At 43.6% G+C, this 19,296-nt stretch overlaps 1 non-coding gene across 1 annotated transcript; it reads right to left on the reverse strand.

Annotated features, from left to right (window-relative positions):
* Nucleotides 1-5,869: 5,869 nt before the first annotated feature.
* On the reverse strand, nucleotides 5,870-5,951 carry trnas-gcu (transfer RNA serine (anticodon GCU)). The gene has a single exon. It is a non-coding gene; the product is annotated as a tRNA-Ser (tRNA).
* Nucleotides 5,952-19,296: the final 13,345 nt, after the last annotated feature.

A 19,296-nucleotide genomic window follows, 5' to 3' on the forward strand; every position in this document is an offset into this window, starting at 1 on the left:
ACAAACACACAGACACACACACACAGACGTGCACATACAGATACACACACAGACACATAAAAGAGACGCTCACATACACACACACAGACACATGCAGCCACACACACACACACACACACACACACACCACACGCACACACACACACACACACACACACGCACACCACACAGTTACTCAGCAAAGCATTTGTAGAATACTAAATTGAAGAAAATAACAGCGCATAGATGGAAGTGTATTGCTGACAGACATCAATGGCACGGACAATGTGAAGGGAATACACTGGTTGCGCGCATTTTAATATTAAAATACTAATTCCTGTGATCAATGCAGATTTTGCATGAAACGATGATTTCAGGTTACTGTGTATCGCTTGTAATTGCTGCTCACATTTTTGAACAAGGAGATAACTCTTCCCAGATTTCAATATAAGCCGGTTGCATGATCAATTTGACATCTGTGCGGACCTCCAGCAAGTCGTTTTGGTGAGTGGGAAAAGTTAATCCGGAAGTGCTGTCGAGGCTCTGTTTAACAGAAGCATGGAAGTATTACAGTGGAACTGAGGACATTGTGCCATCGGCGATCTCCTCACACTTTGCAGGAGAAATTCGACTTTTCCCACCCTCTGGCTTTTCCTCGTAGTTATTGCGAATCTTCTAAGCTGGAAGGGGTTCCTTCAACAGTTTAATTTGCAAGCGAGGGCTGCCATCTATTCAAACATACGGGTATTTTTTTTTCAATTCTTCTCAAGTTCTAAGTCAAATAAATGTGCTGAATTCACATTTTCCTGAGGTAAGGTAAACATAAAATATCACAACATTTTAGCTGTTACTGAACCATTGGCGCGACCAAGGTGGAGTTTTCCATGTCCTCCTTATATCCTCTTCCATAAGTTTTTTTTTCTCGTTAATCTTTGTATGTCTTGGAATATTCTGAATTTCAACTTTTCATAAACCATAATGTATGAAAATGAATAATCTCCACGACATTCACGGTGATTGGTCCTCTACCTACAAAGACCGAAATGGAAAACCTGAAGAGAGCACAAATATCCGGCTGATCCAAGAGCTAACGTTCCAAGTTACAGCTCTGCTGGGGTGTTCACAGTAAAAAGGTTACACGCACTGCCTTCGCATTTGCGTGTCTCTCGGGGTGGCCAGAACGACGGTTAATCAAAGTGCAGAATGACTTTATTTGTGGAGGATTGCTGGTGGCCATGATTGCCCCACATTCTCACTGCCAATTTGTAGACAGCACGTGTCCAAATGGAAGACGAGGTGTTGTTCTGAACATGTTCATTGGGCTTTGTTACAGCAGTGCAGGAGGTCACAGGCACATTATTCGGTGTGGGAGTGGGATGTTGAATTAGTTTGCGGACAACTGAAAGTTCAGCTTTACCCCTGTGGACTGAAAGCAGGTTCTCTGCAAAGCGATCAATCAATCTGGTCTGGTTTCTCCAATGTGGACTCCAAATGCAGTACACTGGATTGGAAGGTTGAATCCCTGCTTCGCTTGAACCGATTATTTGGACACCTGACTTTTGAACAATAAGGTGCCCAACCAGAGCCGGCGAATCGCCAAACAGAAGATTCGTTAATTTGCTGGATTTTCCGAATATTTCTCGTAGCCACACAACCTCCTCCACTGTCCAGCTTTTCTTTATGAAATGGATTGAGATACAATTTCCAGGTTCAATATTGCAAGCAATTCTGGTCCAGTGCCACGTTCTCCAGTGTTGAACATTCTTGACAGTGTTGCCGTTTCCCGATTGGTCTCCCCATTTGTGCGAGCAGTGCCTTCAGCCGGAGCCGAACTAGCTCAGTTGGGAGAGCGTTAGACTGAAGATCTAAAGGTCCCTGGTTTCGGCATTTTTTTAATATTTTCTTTGAATCTCGCTGCCTCACGGCACAATCGACGCGGAAGATTTATCAGTGGGCTGATACCTGGCTTGACAGAGGTACTTACAGTTTCAATGACATGACGGCGATTTCTATTTTATCTCAAATCCTATGTTCTTTCTGTAATGGGTGCGAAGTTTCACAGCTGGTGTGTCCTCCCCTGCGATCCTACCTGCTGAAAATGCCGCACAGTCCACCATCATAAGTCCGACTTCCCAGCTGCGGCTCCTCCCAACACCACATCGGCACAAAATGCATCAGGGAGTTGGAACAATATCCCGGAACAAAATGCGCAGAATCGCAGACCCTGAGACAGGGGGACATGTTCACCCGCCCGTAGTCGGGAGACAGGATGTTGGAATCTGCTGCTCTATCTCTGACTCCGCCACTGTCTGCTGGGAGAAAGGACCTTCTAGTTTTTTCAACGCGAGAAGATGTTGAAGAGCAAATGGCCGCAGACGCTTTTTGTCATGTCCCAGGAGGTGCGGGTGTCATTGTCATTACGGCCGGTGATTTCTCCGGTCAATCGGATTGACGAAACCTCAGGTGTATCATAGAAATTCGAAATGGTTGAGAAGAACGTCGGTCCGATTGCTTGCCAAGTCTCACAGTGGATTGCTGACAAACAGTGCGGGTTAAAAGAGCGACAGTTTTTGATTTACGGTTTCTCGCCATCACACAACAGCCACTTAGAGTGGAAATATGCACTTTTCTGTAAATTGATTCTGAGGATTTCCACCTCCTCCTTTGTTTATCTCACTCCCGTGCCCTCTCGCCCATTGTCTTTCCTCTCTCCTGCCCTCATGACGAGTACATGCGGTAACCGGAGTACATGCGGTGCAGGAAACCGTTTTCGAAAAGGATGGGGTTTGAATGGGTTGTTTTGAACAGATCAAACAGCTGTGGTGGAGGGCGTGAGCAGTAGAATGTACCAAAAACTTAAGGTCGGTAAAACGACGGTGACAGCACTCGAATCTATAATCTTCTGATGCCTTCATATCAATCACCGAAGTCAGACGCCTTCTCCATTAGGCCACACGGTCCCTTCCTGTTCCAGGATGCTGGAAAAAGAATTGAGAATGATGCTGGGGCAGGCGTTCTGTGAGAAAGCGAGAAGAAGGAAGCGCGCTTTTTTTCAAGCACACGGACAATTAGCCGGTATGAAGTGTTTTGAGACGTCGAATATTCCCGTGACGGAACTGAGAGAACTCCCTGAAGAGGAGGAGTCTTCATTTCTGATCGAAATTTTATTAGTCCGCTTTCCCCGTTTCACCTCTTTCTGCTGACGGTAACGAAGGTTGCACGCTGGTTCGGTGCGATGTGTGGGGAGAGCTGTTTCAGGGTCGTAAGCAGTTGTGAATGAAACAGACTACCTGAGGCAGACGTGACGTTCCCTTCTCTGTGTTTCATCTGAGGCACCACACGGTTTCCCTCATTCACATCACCAGTGTTATAACGATAACGTACTCAGGGTCCTGGATCCCAACACTATGAAAAGGACAGGTGGCATGAGGTGGGATGGTTTCGACGTTCCATCGTTAGCCTGTTATTGTTCCTCTCGTTAGCTGACAGTAACTGAGGTAAAGTAGTTAACCGTCATCTTTCCTTGACACCTATGTGGGGCGTGTTGAGTTGACAGGTGTCGCAGACAGAAGTTTCAGCAATGTGTCAGTAACTTAGAATCATTACCTTAAATTGTCTGCAGTTACATGTTCACCGGAGCTGAAATATCGTTTGAAAATTAGAGTAAATAAGAACAGTGAAACCCTGGAATTGTTTGCCCAACCTTTTCATCCAGAAATCCGTAGAGTCTGGGATCCGTACCCCGAAGGTTCAGTCGTGGTACAGCAGTTCCTCGTTTAAACTAAGTTCAGAGTGATATCGCCCACAGGGATGTACGTTGGGAGCTGTGGATTGAAATTACGATGGGGATACAGAGACTGCAGATGCTGGAGTCTGCAGCAGCACACAGAAATCTGGAGGAACTGAGCTGGTCAGGCAGCATTTATGGAGGGAAATGTTCGTCCAGCGTCTTTTGCTGCTCCAGATATTTCCCTGCATAGATGCCGCACACCAGCTGAGTTACTCCAGCTCTTTACGTGTTCAAGGAGATAAAGATATCAGAGCAAGATCTCGTGTGTCTACATGTGACATGAAACATTTCGTACATTATTATGGAAAGACTCGATAAATTATCTCCTTCGGTTTGCACTCACCCCACTGCAAACATATTCACTTTCAATTATTTCAATATTGGAGTCCCGACGAACAGCAAGACGCCAGGTATTAGAGGCAAAACTTTCGTCGTCGTCATTGAGCGCCTCGGTTGAGCTGATATATTCACTTTAGGAGCGTTCGACTGTTGATATTCACAGATGTAATCATCGGCTTCTTGGTCCAGTCAACAAACTCTGGATAAATGAAAGCTCAGATCTACTCCTCGCAGTTTCTGATTGATTGGCGGGAAGTCGAAAGCGATGAATCAACTGCCGAAGATATTGTGGGACATTCTGTTGTGAAAGAGAAAAACATCATAAAACTGAAGAAAAATCAGAGCATCACATGATAGGTTGTTAACACCGCAGGATGTGTACACACAGGTTTGAGTCCAGTGGAATGAAATGGTCCAGTGCTGCATGGATAATGAACGTGTTGAAGGACAGGGAATTAGGGTAGGGTTGGTTTCGAGACTGTAGGATTGGCGATCGCAAGACATCTGGGGATAGAACTGGGGCTATTGATTTTTTGATAGATATGGGTAGGTTTCAGTGCAAGATTTACAAGTTAACCGAACTTACCATGCGTTCATGCAGAGCAATAATTGTGGAGCATTAACGGTAATACTTGCACGAAGACATCGAGAGTCTTCCTGAATCAGACCGTGGGGATGTATCCACTCTAAACCATTTGCTGTCGAGTCCTTCATCCTTTCCAGTCGGTGTGTGTTCGAGAATGATGCTGTCCCTCCACTCATTCTGCAACTATAATGTTCCTCTGCATCTTTACTCCACCGAGAAAATGCGATTTATTACCTTCTCTGCATCTCCAGGCTGAACGCGCAGATTGCTGCTTCAGTCCAAATGAGCCTCGATCATTCCACGATTACCCGCTTGCCTCCAAGGCCTTAATAAATTCCTGTGGAGCTTTTATTTTTTTCTCACTTGGACAATCAGGACTACCTTTTGCAATGATATCCTCACTTTTTGTCCGTTTAATTATCAGTGACAGGTTACCATACACCATTCCCATAATGAATGTAAAATGTCTGTCCATGAAGGTGCAACCATGTCAGCAGAAATGTAACCTGAGATAACTGAACAGTCGAAAAGTGAAAACAACATTGAATGCTGGTTGTCGGAAGTTAAGGAACACGTGAAGGAAAATCGGCAGTTTCACCTGTCTCTCACACAGCAGTCATGAAGTCGAAAGCAACATTTCATCACACAGCGTTTTCCATATTAATGTGGAACGTGTCTGGCAGCGTTTGCTGATAGGTGTTCTTCAGTCCGAGCACTGAGCCGCCCTTCCGCAGTCCCCTGTATTTCACGACCTGTACCATTCCCGGATTGACCTGTCTTCGGTCCAAAATCGGTGGCCTCGTACGTTGATCTGCCTGGCTCTGTGTTCAATCGCTCCTCACGTCCCCTCTGCTGGAAGGTTTCAATTTCACCCACTTCCCAAAATGTGCATTCTGCTCCCTCTTCAGAAGTTTCCAAAGTCTACGTCCGCTCGGTATTCACCTCTGCGAACAGCTGGAGGAAGTCAAGGGGACGGGCGATACCGGTCGTCACCCTATTTTCTCTCGAATTTTCATTCCATTCTCAATCCACCAAATGTCGTGAGAAATCTTATTGCAAACATTTCCTTTCATGACTCACAAACCATAACGGTCTGTGTGAGGGTGAGAAAATTTAGAGTCTTGGAAGTTTTTAAGAGAACGCGTTTAAAGCTCGTTACCCAAACCAACAGCTCACGACGAGGATGGGATTCGAACCCATGCGTGCAAAGCACAATGGATTAGCAGTCCATCGCCTTAACCACTCGGCCACCTCGCCTGTTCTGCATAATCGGCCTATGTTTTTTAACTCATACAATCTCCTCCTATGTCCCACACATTCAATTTCACGTTTTCCTTCTATTACAAGTTACATTTCTTGGTCACCTTGACCAGAATTTTAATCCGTTCGGAATCCTAAAGGTTTAGCGATTTTTCCAGATTATCGATTTGTATAGTTTTAGTGCAATCTATAATTTCCCCAATCAGTCCTGGTTTAATTGCTTTTATAATGTGCTTTTGGGCTTTGCGATCATATATTACATATTGAAATAAATACAGCGGGAAGGTTGTGAAACTGAACTGAATCTCATGACAATTGTTTCACAACCTTCCCCAGACAAACTGCCAATGGTTCCAACATATCTTCCTTTGTTAAATGTGCTGTCAGATTCAGCTTCAACCTTGTTTCTCCTGGCAAATGAAACCTTCAATCCAGATGAGAATCCGGTGACAGGTTGGAGCTGAATGTTGACGTCCTTGAGACCTCCGGGCTAACAAACCTGCTGTGCCGTTTATAGCGTCTCCCTTTCTGCGTTACACTGAAGTGCATCAGGTCACACTTCCCATTCTTGTCAGAGCAACGACAAGGGCATTCCCAAGTTCAGGATAATGTCGGATCCGGTAAAGCTGCAGGATACGTGCAGTGATATGTGGGGAAGAAAGTGAAGTATTTAGAGTTCGCAAAATATAACATTGTTATGTATTTGGAAAGTCCACGCTGTTGCAGGATATAATGAGCTTCACTCGTCTTTTTTTCTTTGGAAGCGGATCGCGCAGTTGGACTTCGATTAACGTGCACGAATAGGGAAGTTTCGGATATGGGCCAAACACAGGCAAATTAGACCTGCTGAGACAGGTCGAGATAGCCGAAGGGCCTATTTCCGTGCTGTGTGACTCTCTGAGATCTTTGGTTTGTCGACAGAGCAACTTAGCATTTAATTGAATATATGTCTGATTGTGTCCCTTTCACTCCTCTTGATTTCTGGAAAACAGAGATTTAACAATGTTACCAGAGAAACAAAGGACTGCAGATGCTGGAATCTCGATGAAAACCTATAATGCTGGAGGAATTCAATAGGCCAGGCAGCATGCGTGGAGTAAAACAGGCAGTCAACGTTTTTCAGAATATTCCTTCAGAACGTTTCCGCCTGGTTTCGAACGAGAGGCCTCTCCCGTGGTAGGCGAACATGAGAACCACGACACTACAGAAGCACTGTCGGACACTTCCTCTAGACTGCAGCAGCAAGTCTGAACATCCCAATGCCCAACGGACACTGCCAGATGGTTGTGTGCTTCTGCAACACGAGACTGGCGGCTGAAATATCTGAAAAAAACACGTTCTCTGCCACAATACAGGATGGAATCCATCGGACCATTCCCGCTGATCCCAACACTCGGGGATAATTATGTCACTAAATAACGTGACTCCCGCTGAATCAAGGCGAGGGGTGCGACGTGCACCAGACATTTCACAGAGCGTTCCTTTATGTGTGTGAGAGACGGAAGGAGATAGGTGTAAATCTCACAGACGAAAGGGAAACGGTAACAGAGAGAAATTAACAACAATGACGTCCACTGAGGGGTCTGTGGGAGAGAAACGGAGACGGAGACGAGGAGTGGAAGAGTTGGAAGGAGCAGTAGCGGGAGAATCAGAGACAGCGAGATCATGATGGAGGCGATTGAGTTTCACGCCGGGTTCTCGATACTGACCTGGTCATGTCCCTCGTCCGGCCGCCGCTGGGAATGAATGGTCGAGCAGATGTTCAAACTAAAATCGCATTGCATGTTTATTTACAGCAATATCTTTGGGCAGCTGCGGTTAAGGTGAATGGTAACGGCAGGAAAGCGCACTGTCCTCACAGCCTGGAGCAGCAGTCAAAGTTGTGTTCCTGGCCAGGATCGAAACTGGGGACCTTTCGCGTGTGAGGTGAACGTGACAACCGCTACACTGCAGAAAGCGGTGAAAGCTTTGGCATTTACACGAAGGGCTTTCATGGAACGCTGGCGTGGGAAGAGGCAGATTTGGCAATGTTTCCTCCGTGTTCAAAATGTCCACCGGCTGGTGAATAAATGGGTTCGTCCGGGATTTGAACCGGGGGCCTCTCGCATGTTATATACTTCAGCACCCGAAGCGATAATCATACCTCTAGACCAACGAGCCCACATCCGTCTTTTAATCAGAATGACACAATGAAACAGCTCAAATTTAGTTGTTGGAAACCCACTGTCATTTCTGTTTCTGAATGTCACAATCCGACGGAGATAAACAAGGAAGGGATGAACAGGAGAATGAAGAATATTCTACACCGACCGTCACCAGGAAAATTCACGAATTAAGAAGAATCCCTTTCTTCACATAAATAAGTGAAGTAACTCCAGAGAAGATGGAAGAGAAGAAGGTGGAACAGAGAAGAAGAAAATACGAGAAGATCAAACTTTGAAACAGAATTATTATTATTGCATAACCCTGTTAGAAATCCCAATAACATCGAGAAATGCAAGTTGTATCGTTATTAAGTATCTTCTCATTTCCGTCTCTCGCTTCTCGCACAGAGGAAAAACAACAATATGAATGCAGTTCATTGCTGCTGCGCTCATTGTAATTTGAGGATGACCAGACAGTTTCGGAGAAACAGATTCTGGCAAAAAAAGTTGTGCACTGAAAGGTTTTCTCTTTATAAGGAGAGACCGGTGCAGTTCATGTGAAATAATTCACACGCAACGGTAATATCGTCCAACAGAAAGAAAGTTAGGCGGAATTGAAACCCTGTTCCACGATAAATTGCCGATGGGTTGTGAGTGGCGGCGACAGCTTGTACTTGTCACGTTCAGCAAGCAGAGCGGGTCTTGGTCGCAGGGAATGTCACACAATTTCACTTCATTGAAAGATCCAGACGAGGCAGAAATCTCGCTGTCCAAGCCTGGTATGTACAGGATGGTATTAAAGAACGCATGGAGTCACCTCTGTCGTCCTCGTAACGGTGCAGAGACCGACGGATTTATACCCAGACCTGTTTGAGAGCCAGAATTCAGAACACTGGTCTTTGCCAACGTCATTCGCGGAGAAATGTGTTCCCGGAGGTGAATAAATTAGAACGATCAGCCACCTCCCTCGCTGGAAGCAAATTCATGACGGTTGCGTCCCAATACTCTTTGTGTTGTCTCGTTCAACAGAAAAAATGAACAATTGGTTTCAAAGTCCTTCCCATTTAAGGCGGTTGATAAACGCCGGTAAAACATTAGTTTTGTTCATTTTATTTGTCATGAGGACTTATTATGAAGTTGTGGTGAGATCACACATAAAGAGCTGAGTGTGGTGGCGAGGTGGCGGGAGAAGGATTGAGGGAGGTGCGAATGGAGACGAGGTAGTGTTCGGTAGATCAGGCCGAATTGGCACTGTGGAGAATCCATTCCTGGATCCGGTGACACAATGGTCGGAAGTGGGCGGATCCCGAATCTGAAGAAATGAGCAGGATCTGATGCAATTCCCTGCCAGCAGATGAACAATAGCTGGTAATGCAAGTTACATCTCAATGCTGCATCTGTCGGACGGCGCGTGAGCTCCGTGGCTTAACTGGTCAAAACGCCTGTCTCGGAAGCAGGAGGTCCTTGTTTCAAGTACCAGCGGATCCGTTCATTTATGAGGTGAATTGCCGTGTGATGAAGGCGGGTTCCATGCAAGCACAGCCAATCAGGCACCTCCAATCATAAAACTAAATGCTGTAAAAAGGAACAGAACAAATCAAAACTTCCAAAAATGCTACCGTCTTGCAGTGTCTTCGGAGAGAGAAACATGGGCGATCTGTTCAAATACATTACTTTTCCGATTACTTTGTGTTCCGTTTTCTTGCATTCCGCTGTATTTTTTTAGGGTGATAATCGTTTGCATAACGCGGGTGTGTCCTGCTTTGTGACCTTGCCCTCGTCCTGTTGACAAACTGGTTCACACCGTGGTGCACAGGTATTTGCTACTCGAACGCCGGCTATTTTGCTGCTTATTTCAAAACACCAAAGAAGTTGCGTTACAGATATGCGTTGGAATGCACACGGATATTAAATACTTTTACACCTATTTGCTTCGTATAAATGTGGGTCACGATCAGTGCACGTCCACAACCTCCCCGCTAACTCGGGACTGTTCTGCGACCCCGCAGTGATACCGTTCACCACAGCACCAATGCAGGATCAACGCCGCTGTGATCTGTGCTTGTTAGATATTGTTCGGCAAAACATTTTCCGATGTATTTTTAATAGTGCAACAGAAAACGCTCGTGGAAGCGAAGGATTTCACCCAATAGCAGTGGTGGGATTCGGACCCACGCTGCGTGGAGACTGGAGCCTTAATCCAGCAGCTTAAACCGCTCGGCCACACTACATTACAACTAAAATTCCATTTTCATTCATACACAATTGCGCATATCGGCTGAGCATGTTAATCTTGAGAGTTTCTTGCCCTCCGTGTGTGCTTTGAAATTCGCTCTCCCATATCCTTTTATTGAGGTTTGGTGCGTTTACCATTTTTCCAACTCATCCAATACTTCTTCAAAATAGATCGGAGAGAGCAGTGGTAAATGGTTGTCACGTCATGCAGGGTGGCAGACAACGGTGTTATCCAGACGTCAGTGCAGGGGCACTAATTTTGCTGAATATTCTCAGTTTGGACATGGGTCTGCAGGGTTAAGCTTACACATTCCCAGCGAATGTAAAGAGTGACCTCACCACCCTATCTAACTGTGTTGTCACGTTCAGTAACCTTTGGACTTGTACACCAAGAGCTCCATAAAGTGTCATCTCAATGTTCTTCATTCAGATGAAGAAATCCCAGCTTCCTCAGCCCAACATTGCCAATGAAATCATTGACATTGGCCACGATTCCAGAAAATCTCTGCTCAACCGTCTCTAGGATACTCATAACGGTTCCAAACTGCGCCAACAGATGTGTAAAGCAACGTCCAATATTGGAAGAAACACATTTTATGAAGGCTTCATGATTCAATACCGGTTATTCCCTGTTGACTTCTCAGCAAATAGCTAAAGATGGAACGCACCAGAAACTGCTCCGCCAACACTCTTCTGCCGAGTCTGTTCGGAGTCAGGGTTTTTAATGCAAAGAAGTAATTAAGATTTCCCGGGTTTATGTGGGGTTCAGGTACCAGGTGTTACGGACTCATTGAAAGTCCCTTTAAGATAGAGAGTGTGTGTGTATGTGTGTGTGGGGCGTGCTTACGTCAATAGAAGATAAAGGACGTAATTACGTTGTTGAAGAAGTCAGAAGAAGAAGAAGGAGAGAGAGAGAGAGAAAAGGGAGAGAGACACCAGCCTGCTTGTTTTTCTCTATCGATGGATGAGAAACAATAACTGTGTTTACCACTGAAATCCATGTATGGAAGTTGGAAGTAATCCGGTGGAGTTCACTTTGTTGCTGACCTGTAGAAGGAAACAGGTATTTGTGTGTGGACGACCACGGTTCGGATGCTTTTCGGGGTGAGGAAGTCACTACCGAGTAAACACTGAAGTGTCGTTTGGGTTCCATCGTGGAACATTTGGATTTCGTATGTACTCTCTCTATGTTTTTCTACATCTACATCTTATCTTCAGACAACGGTGGTTGTTGAAGAAGCCCTTGCTCATGTTTCACCTTATGGCTTGCGGAACTGAACTTTAAGAACCATTCAGGAACTGGGAGTTTTGGACTTTGTCACACACACACACGAAGAGTTTAGTTTTGGTGTTAACGTTCGAGGTTTAACATTTTTGAATTCTAACATACTAACATTTTTACTTTTATTTTACGTATTATCATAAGTAGTGATTAATAAAATAGTTTTTAACACTGAATCATGCTCAGTGTGTTTCTTTTGTTGCTGGTTCGTGACAAAATTGCGAGAGGTCCGGGATAGTTCCCAAGGTTAACGAGATTCGTCTGGGATCCAATCCAAAGATTAACGAGTGTCGTCTGGGATAGTTCCCCAGATTGACAAGATTTGTTCGGGATTCAATCCAAATTCTTTTTAATTGGCTTGTGTGTGTGGAAACCAGCAGCAATGGATATTAAGGCATTTTTGGAGTCACCAACCCAAAAGGGATTGGAGGTGGCGAAAAAGGATGATTTGATAAAGATTGCTACAAGGCTAAACCTTACAGAAGTAAAGCAGTCTATGAGAAAGGCAGATATTCAGAGACTGATAGCTGGCCATTATGTGGAAAAGAAGGTGTTTGAGAAGGAAGTGTTAAAACAGTTTCCTGGCAGTGAAATAGCAATTTCTGAGGCACAGGTGCAGCTGGCAAAGATAGAAGCTGAACGAGAGCAAACCCAGTTAAAGATAGAGGCTGAACGAGAGCAAACCCAGTTAAAGATAGAGGCTGAACGAGAGCAAAATAAATTAGAGGCCGAACGAGAGCAAAAGAAATTAGAGGCCGAACAAAAGATAACTCAGATGAAGATAGAGGCTGATCTAGCAATGAACCAGATGGAATTGAAGAGGATGGAGCTGGATAGTGAGGAGAAGGAAAAACAGAGGCAGCATGAGTTACAAATGAAGCGTAGGAGTTCGGAATCTGATTCTGATGATGGTTTTTCAGCCAGCAGGGAGGTTCGATTAGTCCCTCCGTTTGAAGAAGATCAGGTTGATCAGTATTTCCAACATTTTGAAAAGGTTGCTGTGAGTTCAAACTGGCCAAGGAAAGGATGGGCTCTTATGGTACAGAGTGTGATTAAAGGTAAAGCTCAAAAAGCTTATTCTGCTTTGTCTGTTGAGGATGCAGCTGATTATACCAAGGTAAAACAAGCTATATTGAAGGCTTATGAATTGGTCCCTGAGGCTTATAGACAAAAATTCAGAGATTTGAGGAAATCTGCAGATCAGACTTATATGGAATTTGCCAATGGAAAGAGAATATGTTTTGAACGATGGTACATGGCTAAAAATGTAGATGGGGATTATGATAAATTGACAGAATTGATACTAGTGGAAGACTTTAAAAGATGTGTTCCAGCTGAATTAACAACATATTTAAATGAAAAGGCAGTGGAAACTTTACAAGAAACTGCTAGGTTGGCAGATGATTATGCTTTAACCCATAAATCCAAATGGGGACAACCTAAAACCTTTCAAAAGAGTTACAAAGACAATCCAGGTAAACCGGAGATTAAATTGGGAGGTAATCAAAAAGGAAAAGATGAAAAGAAGCCAGGGCTGGAGAAACCTGTTGAGCGTACTTGTTATTACTGTAGGAAACCTGGCCACGTGATATCTAATTGTGCCCTTTTGAAGAAAAAGAAGGAAGCTGGGCCCAATGCTTGCTTTCAGGCAATTAAAAATCAAAAAGGTTTAGGAGATGCTGTTAAAGATCAGTCCTTGCAAGAGGGAAAAGCGGAAAAGTTGGAGGAGGTGAGAAAAGAATTCCGTTCGTATGTATCAGAGGGTTTTGTTTCACTGAATGATGAGTCACCCCAGGTGCCAGTGAAAATTCTTAGAGATACTGGGGCTAGTCAATCTCTCTTGCTGGACAGCGTTTTAAATTTTGGTGAAGAAAGTGACACTGGTGAGGTAAATCTAGTGCGAGGCGTTACAGGTGACACCATGTCTGTCCCTTTACACAGGGTGATTTTAAAGTCAAAGTTCGTAGAAGGACCAGTCGAGATAGGGATAAGACCTAGTTTGCCAGTGGAAGGAGTTTCTTTGTTATTGGGAAATGACCTTGCAAATGGAGAAAGTGATCCTGTGGTACGGTTAACAACCAAACCAAGGATTGATGAGTCTGAGAATGATCCAGATGTTTACCCATCATGTGCGGTGACTCGAGCTAGAGCTAGAGAATTAGCCAAGACAGACAGTCCGGTGCAGTCTGATGTAGTTCCTTTTGACAGTCCTAAACAGGAAGAAAATTATGATGCCTTATCTGAAACTTTTCTGTCTTCACTGGAGGATCAACATCCTTATAGTGAGCCTGAATTTAAAGATTTGTCTTTGTCAAGGAAGGATTTTATGGTGGAACAGACAAAGGACCCTGAGTTGACAGAATTGAAAGAAAAAGCACTCTCATGTGAGGAGATTGAAAAAGTGCCAACTGGATACTATGTCAAAAATGGAGTGTTAATGAGGAAATGGAGACCTCCTCATGTTTCTGTTAATGAGGAATGGGAAGTTATTCATCAGGTTGTTGTTCCAAAAGTTTATAGGGATGAGATTTTAAACCTGGCCCACAGTATGCCTTTGGGTGGTCATTTTGGTGTGAATAAAACTGTAGGGAAGATCTTGAAACAATTCTATTGGCCTGGTTTGAGAAAAGATGTGGTGATGTTTTGTCGAACCTGCCACACATGTCAGATGGTAGGTAAACCAAATTACAAACCCCCTGTGGCTCCTTTGAAACCAATTCCTGCTTTTGGTGAACTCTTTTCGAAGGTGATTGTGGACTGTGTTGGCCCCTTACCAAAGTCTAAGACTGGAAATCAGTATTTGTTAACCATCATGTGTGCCACTTCTAGATTTCCAGAGGCAATACCCCTTAGAAATATTAAGGCCAAGACGGTGTCAAAGGCTCTTGTAAAATTTTTTACCTTGTTTGGTTTGCCAAAAGAAATCCAATCTGATCAAGGTAGTAATTTTATGTCAAAAATTTTTCAACAAATAGTCTATGAGCTGGGAGCAAAGCAGATTGTATCATCTGCATATCACCCAGAATCTCAAGGAGCTCTGGAGAGATTTCATTCTACTCTCAAAAATATGCTGAAGACTTATTGCTTTGAAAACACCAAGGATTGGGACGAAGGTATCCATTTACTTTTGTTTGCCGTTAGAGAATCGATCCAGGAGTCAATCGGATTTAGTCCGTTTGAGCTTGTGTTTGGACATAGGGTGAGAGGACCTTTGGAGTTGTTGAGAGAGCAATGGGTTAATGAGGAAGTTCACTTGAGTCTGTTGGACTATGTCCAAAAATTTAAAACTCGGTTGGAGAGAGTCTGCCAGCTTGCGAGAGAGAATTTGAAAACAAGCCAGATAAGAATGAAGACATATTTTGATAGACGTGCTCGGCCTAGGACATTCGCAGTGGGGCAAAAGGTGTTGGTATTTTTCCCTAGCCAAAATAATCCCTTGCAAGCTCGTTTTTCTGGACCCTATGTTATTGAATCTCGAGCGACTGATCTAACATATATAATCAAAACACCAGATAGACGCAAGAAAACACAACTCTGTCATGTAAACATGCTAAAACCTTATTATGAGAGGGATTCAGTTGTGGCCTTGGTGGATGGTGTAAAGGTTGTTTCTAGAATGCCTGATGTTGATGTTGAGGAAGGCCAATTTAGACCAAATATTGTTCCATCGAAACTGAAAAACCAAAATATCATGGAGAACCTTGAAACGAAGTTGGACCATTTACAAGTTTCACAAAAACAACAGATGAGAGAATTAATTTTAAAATTTAAAAATCTGTTCCCAGATGTTCCAAACAGAACATCGATAATTACCCATGATGTTGATGTTGGGGATGCAAAACCAATCAAACAACACCCATATCGAATGAATGTGGAAAAAAAGTAAACTTGTTGATCAGGAAATAAAATACATGTTGGAAAATGATATTATTAGACATTCTACTTCAAATTGGAGTTCGCCCTGTGTTATTGTACCTAAACCTGATGGAACTGTTAGATTTTGCACAGATTACAGGAAAGTGAATGCTGTAACAAAGTCAGATGCTTACCCTATTCCTAGGGTGGATGATTGCATAGATAGAGTGGGAAAGGCAAAATTTCTTACAAAGATTGACCTATTAAAAGGGTACTGGTGTGTTCCATTAACAGATAGAGGAAGGGAGATTTCAGCCTTTGTAACCCCTTCTGGATTGTATGAATACAATGTTTTGCCATTTGGAATGAAAAATGCTCCGGCAACATTTCAAAGAATGATTAATTCAGTGATTCATGGGTTAAAACATACAGATGCCTACATTGACGATTTAGTGACTGGGAATGATACATGGGAAGATCACATCTCTGCGTTAGAAAGGTTGTTTGAAAGACTTTCCAAGGCTAACCTTACAGTTAACTTGGCTAAAAGTGAATTTGGCCATGCCACTGTGACGTATCTTGGTTATGTTGTAGGTCAAGGCAAGCAAGCTCCTGTTCAGGCAAAAGGTCAAGCAATATCTGAGTTCCCTATTCCCACAGGTACGAGGACTGTTAGAAGATTTTTGGGAATGGTTGGATATTATCGAAACTTTTGTAAAAATTTTGCTGATATTGCTCTTCCCCTAACTAATCTTCAGAAGAAGGGAGTAAAGTTTGTTTGGACAGATTCTTGTCAAGAAGCATTTGAGAAGCTGAAAGCCATTTTATGCTACCATCCTGTGCTCAAAACACCTGACTTTGAAAAGCCATTTTCATTAGCAGTAGATGCCAGTGATGAAGCTGCAGGAGCTGTGTTGTTGCAGAAGGGTGACCTTGATGATATTGACCATCCTGTAGCTTACTTTTCAAAGAAATTTAATGAGCATCAAAAGAATTATTCCACCATAGAGAAAGAATTACTGTCGCTTGTTTTAGCCTTGCAACATTTCAGTGTATATGTTTGCACCGCTCAGAAACCATTGACTGTGTATACAGATCATAACCCATTGGTGTTTCTGAGCCGAGTCAAAAACAAGAACAGAAGGCTGTTAAACTGGAGTTTAATTTTGCAAGAGTTTGATCTCATGATAACTCATATTAAAGGCAAAGATAATGTGATTGCTGATTGTCTTTCTCGATGTTAAATGGGAAACATGTATCTGTACTAATCTGATAGTCTGTAGTTGTGTAGCATGAAAATTATTAACATTACTAACTGTATGCGCGGTTAAAATTTTCTTGGGAAAATTTTTTTTTTAGGTGGGAGGTGTTACGGACTCAGTGAAAGTCCCTTTAAGATAGAGAGTGTGTGTGTATGTGTGTGTGGGGCGTGCTTACGTCAATAGAAGATAAAGGACGTAATGACGTTGTTGAAGATGTCAGAAGAAGAAGAAGGAGAGAGAGAGAGAGAGAAGGGAGAGAGACACCAGCCTGCTTGTTTTTCTCTATCGATGGATGAGAAACAATAACTGTGTTTACCACTGAAATCCATGTATGGAAGTTGGAAGTAATCCGGTGGAGTTCACTTTGTTGCTGACCTGTAGAAGGAAACAGGTATTTGTGTGTGGACGACCACGGTTCGGATGCTTTTCGGGGTGAGGAAGTCACTACCGAGTAAACACTGAAGTGTCGTTTGGGTTCCATCGTGGAACATTTGGATTTCGTATGTACTCTCTCTATGTTTTTCTACATCTACATCTTATCTTCAGACAACGGTGGTTGTTGAAGAAGCCCTTGCTCATGTTTCACCTTATGGCTTGCGGAACTGAACTTTAAGAACCATTCAGGAACTGGGAGTTTTGGACTTTGTCACACACACACACACGAAGAGTTTAGTTTTGGGGTTAACGTTCGAGGTTTAACATTTTTGAATTCTAACATACTAACATTTTTACTTTTATTTTACGTATTATCATAAGTAGTGATTAATAAAATAGTTTTTAACACTGAATCATGCTCAGTGTGTTTCTTTTGTTGCTGGTTCGTGACACAGGTAATCTCGGCACTTGGGTATTTGGAGGAGACAGATTTCGGTGATGAAAATTTACGTTACTTTCTGAACTACCGCAGACGTATCAACAGGAATAAGGACACCCAGGTCACTCAGCGAAGAAGGTCACGGGTGATCAGATTACTTGCTGAATTCCGCATTCCAGACGTTTGCCTCTCCCGGCTCTCACTCCCAGCTGCTCAGATGCCCTCTCCTCCTCACCATCTGCCTTTTGTCCCTCACCACTACCAACCTTCCGCCTTCACCTCGAGTGAACGACTCGATTATTTCCAACAATGTCCTGGATTTCAAGATTTTACACACCATCGGTGATGTCATCACCCAGTCTAACTCTGATCTTTTTTTATCATTGTAACAAGTGCGGAAAAAATACCGACTCTGGTGGGACTTAAACCCACAGCCTATGAATTCCTTGATAACTCAGCAGTAGAAGTCCAACACGCTATCCATTGCGCCACAATCACCCACTGTGGAGTATATAGATAATGTTACTAATGATCAAATCGCAAATTGTCAAAGGCAAACTCTCATCCCCTCGCTTTAGTTTTTTCATTGAAGAAGCGAAAAATCCAGTCCTCCAGTTCCCATCTAATTGCAGCACCGGATTCCTCAATAACGTTTTGCAAAATATTGCGCAGCAAAAATTTCTGATGCAGCATTTTTCCGCAGGGTCAGAGATACCTGGGTACGTTTGACATCCCCTAGAGGCCGTCGTGGTGAAAAGCTTTTCCCGAAGCAGATGAATTTCTGGGAAAAGGACATGCGCAGTTGTCAGCGTGACGTCGCCGTGAGCACACTGCCGTCTCCTGCACGCTGACGGCAGAATTCGGGTCTCCTTTCAAATTCCGCAAGTATTAAACTAAAATTCAGAAGAGAACCCACAATGTGTCATTGCTTATGGTCCCCGTTCTCTGTGTTACAGTGTTTTCACTTACCCTGACGAAACCCGGGTTAACATGTCTGAATAGGTAAAGATTATCGATTCTTTCCCTGAAACAGGCCTCCTGATGCATCAGTTGACAGAGGAAAAGAGACAAAAAATCTCATGAAGCGTCGAAAGGCGACTGACATTCGGTGATAATTGATGGAGAGAGCAGAACATTGTGCAGTGATTGAAATGGAAAGACATTAGAGGAAGCAGCAAATTAATTGAATTGGCTATGGCTGCATAAAGTTTGATCAGAAAAGAGGAAAATACAGAGGAAATGCGTGTGGAAGAGAAGTGGAATAAAACTGTGTTCTCAGGGAAAAAATATAACTGAAAACTATTGGAGTGTGAGCATAGTGGTCGAAGAAATGCTTCTCAAACCCAGGGTAGAAAGAATAACCCCTGAGCCGTCCTTTAAATGGCCACACCATTCAGTTGCAAGACACCTTTTCATGACAAGTGAAACGGCTCAGTTTCAGGTAAATTACACGTTAGAAGTCCAGCGCGTTGTTTATTGCACCACCGAGCCCAGTCATAAGGTCCGAGTTCAATCGGGATCCCGTACTACCCGGGTGAAGTGCACAGTTCGGTCTATGACTCTGTGGGTTTCTTACAGGATTACCGGTAAACTCCCATGTCCCAAAGACGTATGGGTTGAGCGCTTAATTGGTCGCCGTAAAAAGCCCAGGTGTGGCAAGGGACCGATGGATCCTGGGGATAATTGACAGGCATGTGATAAGAGTAAAGTAAGATTGATGTGGATGGGTGACAAATGTTTCTGCGGACTG

Source organism: Pristis pectinata, chromosome 29 (genome assembly GCF_009764475.1).
Source record: "Pristis pectinata isolate sPriPec2 chromosome 29, sPriPec2.1.pri, whole genome shotgun sequence".
NCBI classification, from domain to species: Eukaryota; Metazoa; Chordata; class Chondrichthyes; order Rhinopristiformes; family Pristidae; genus Pristis; species Pristis pectinata.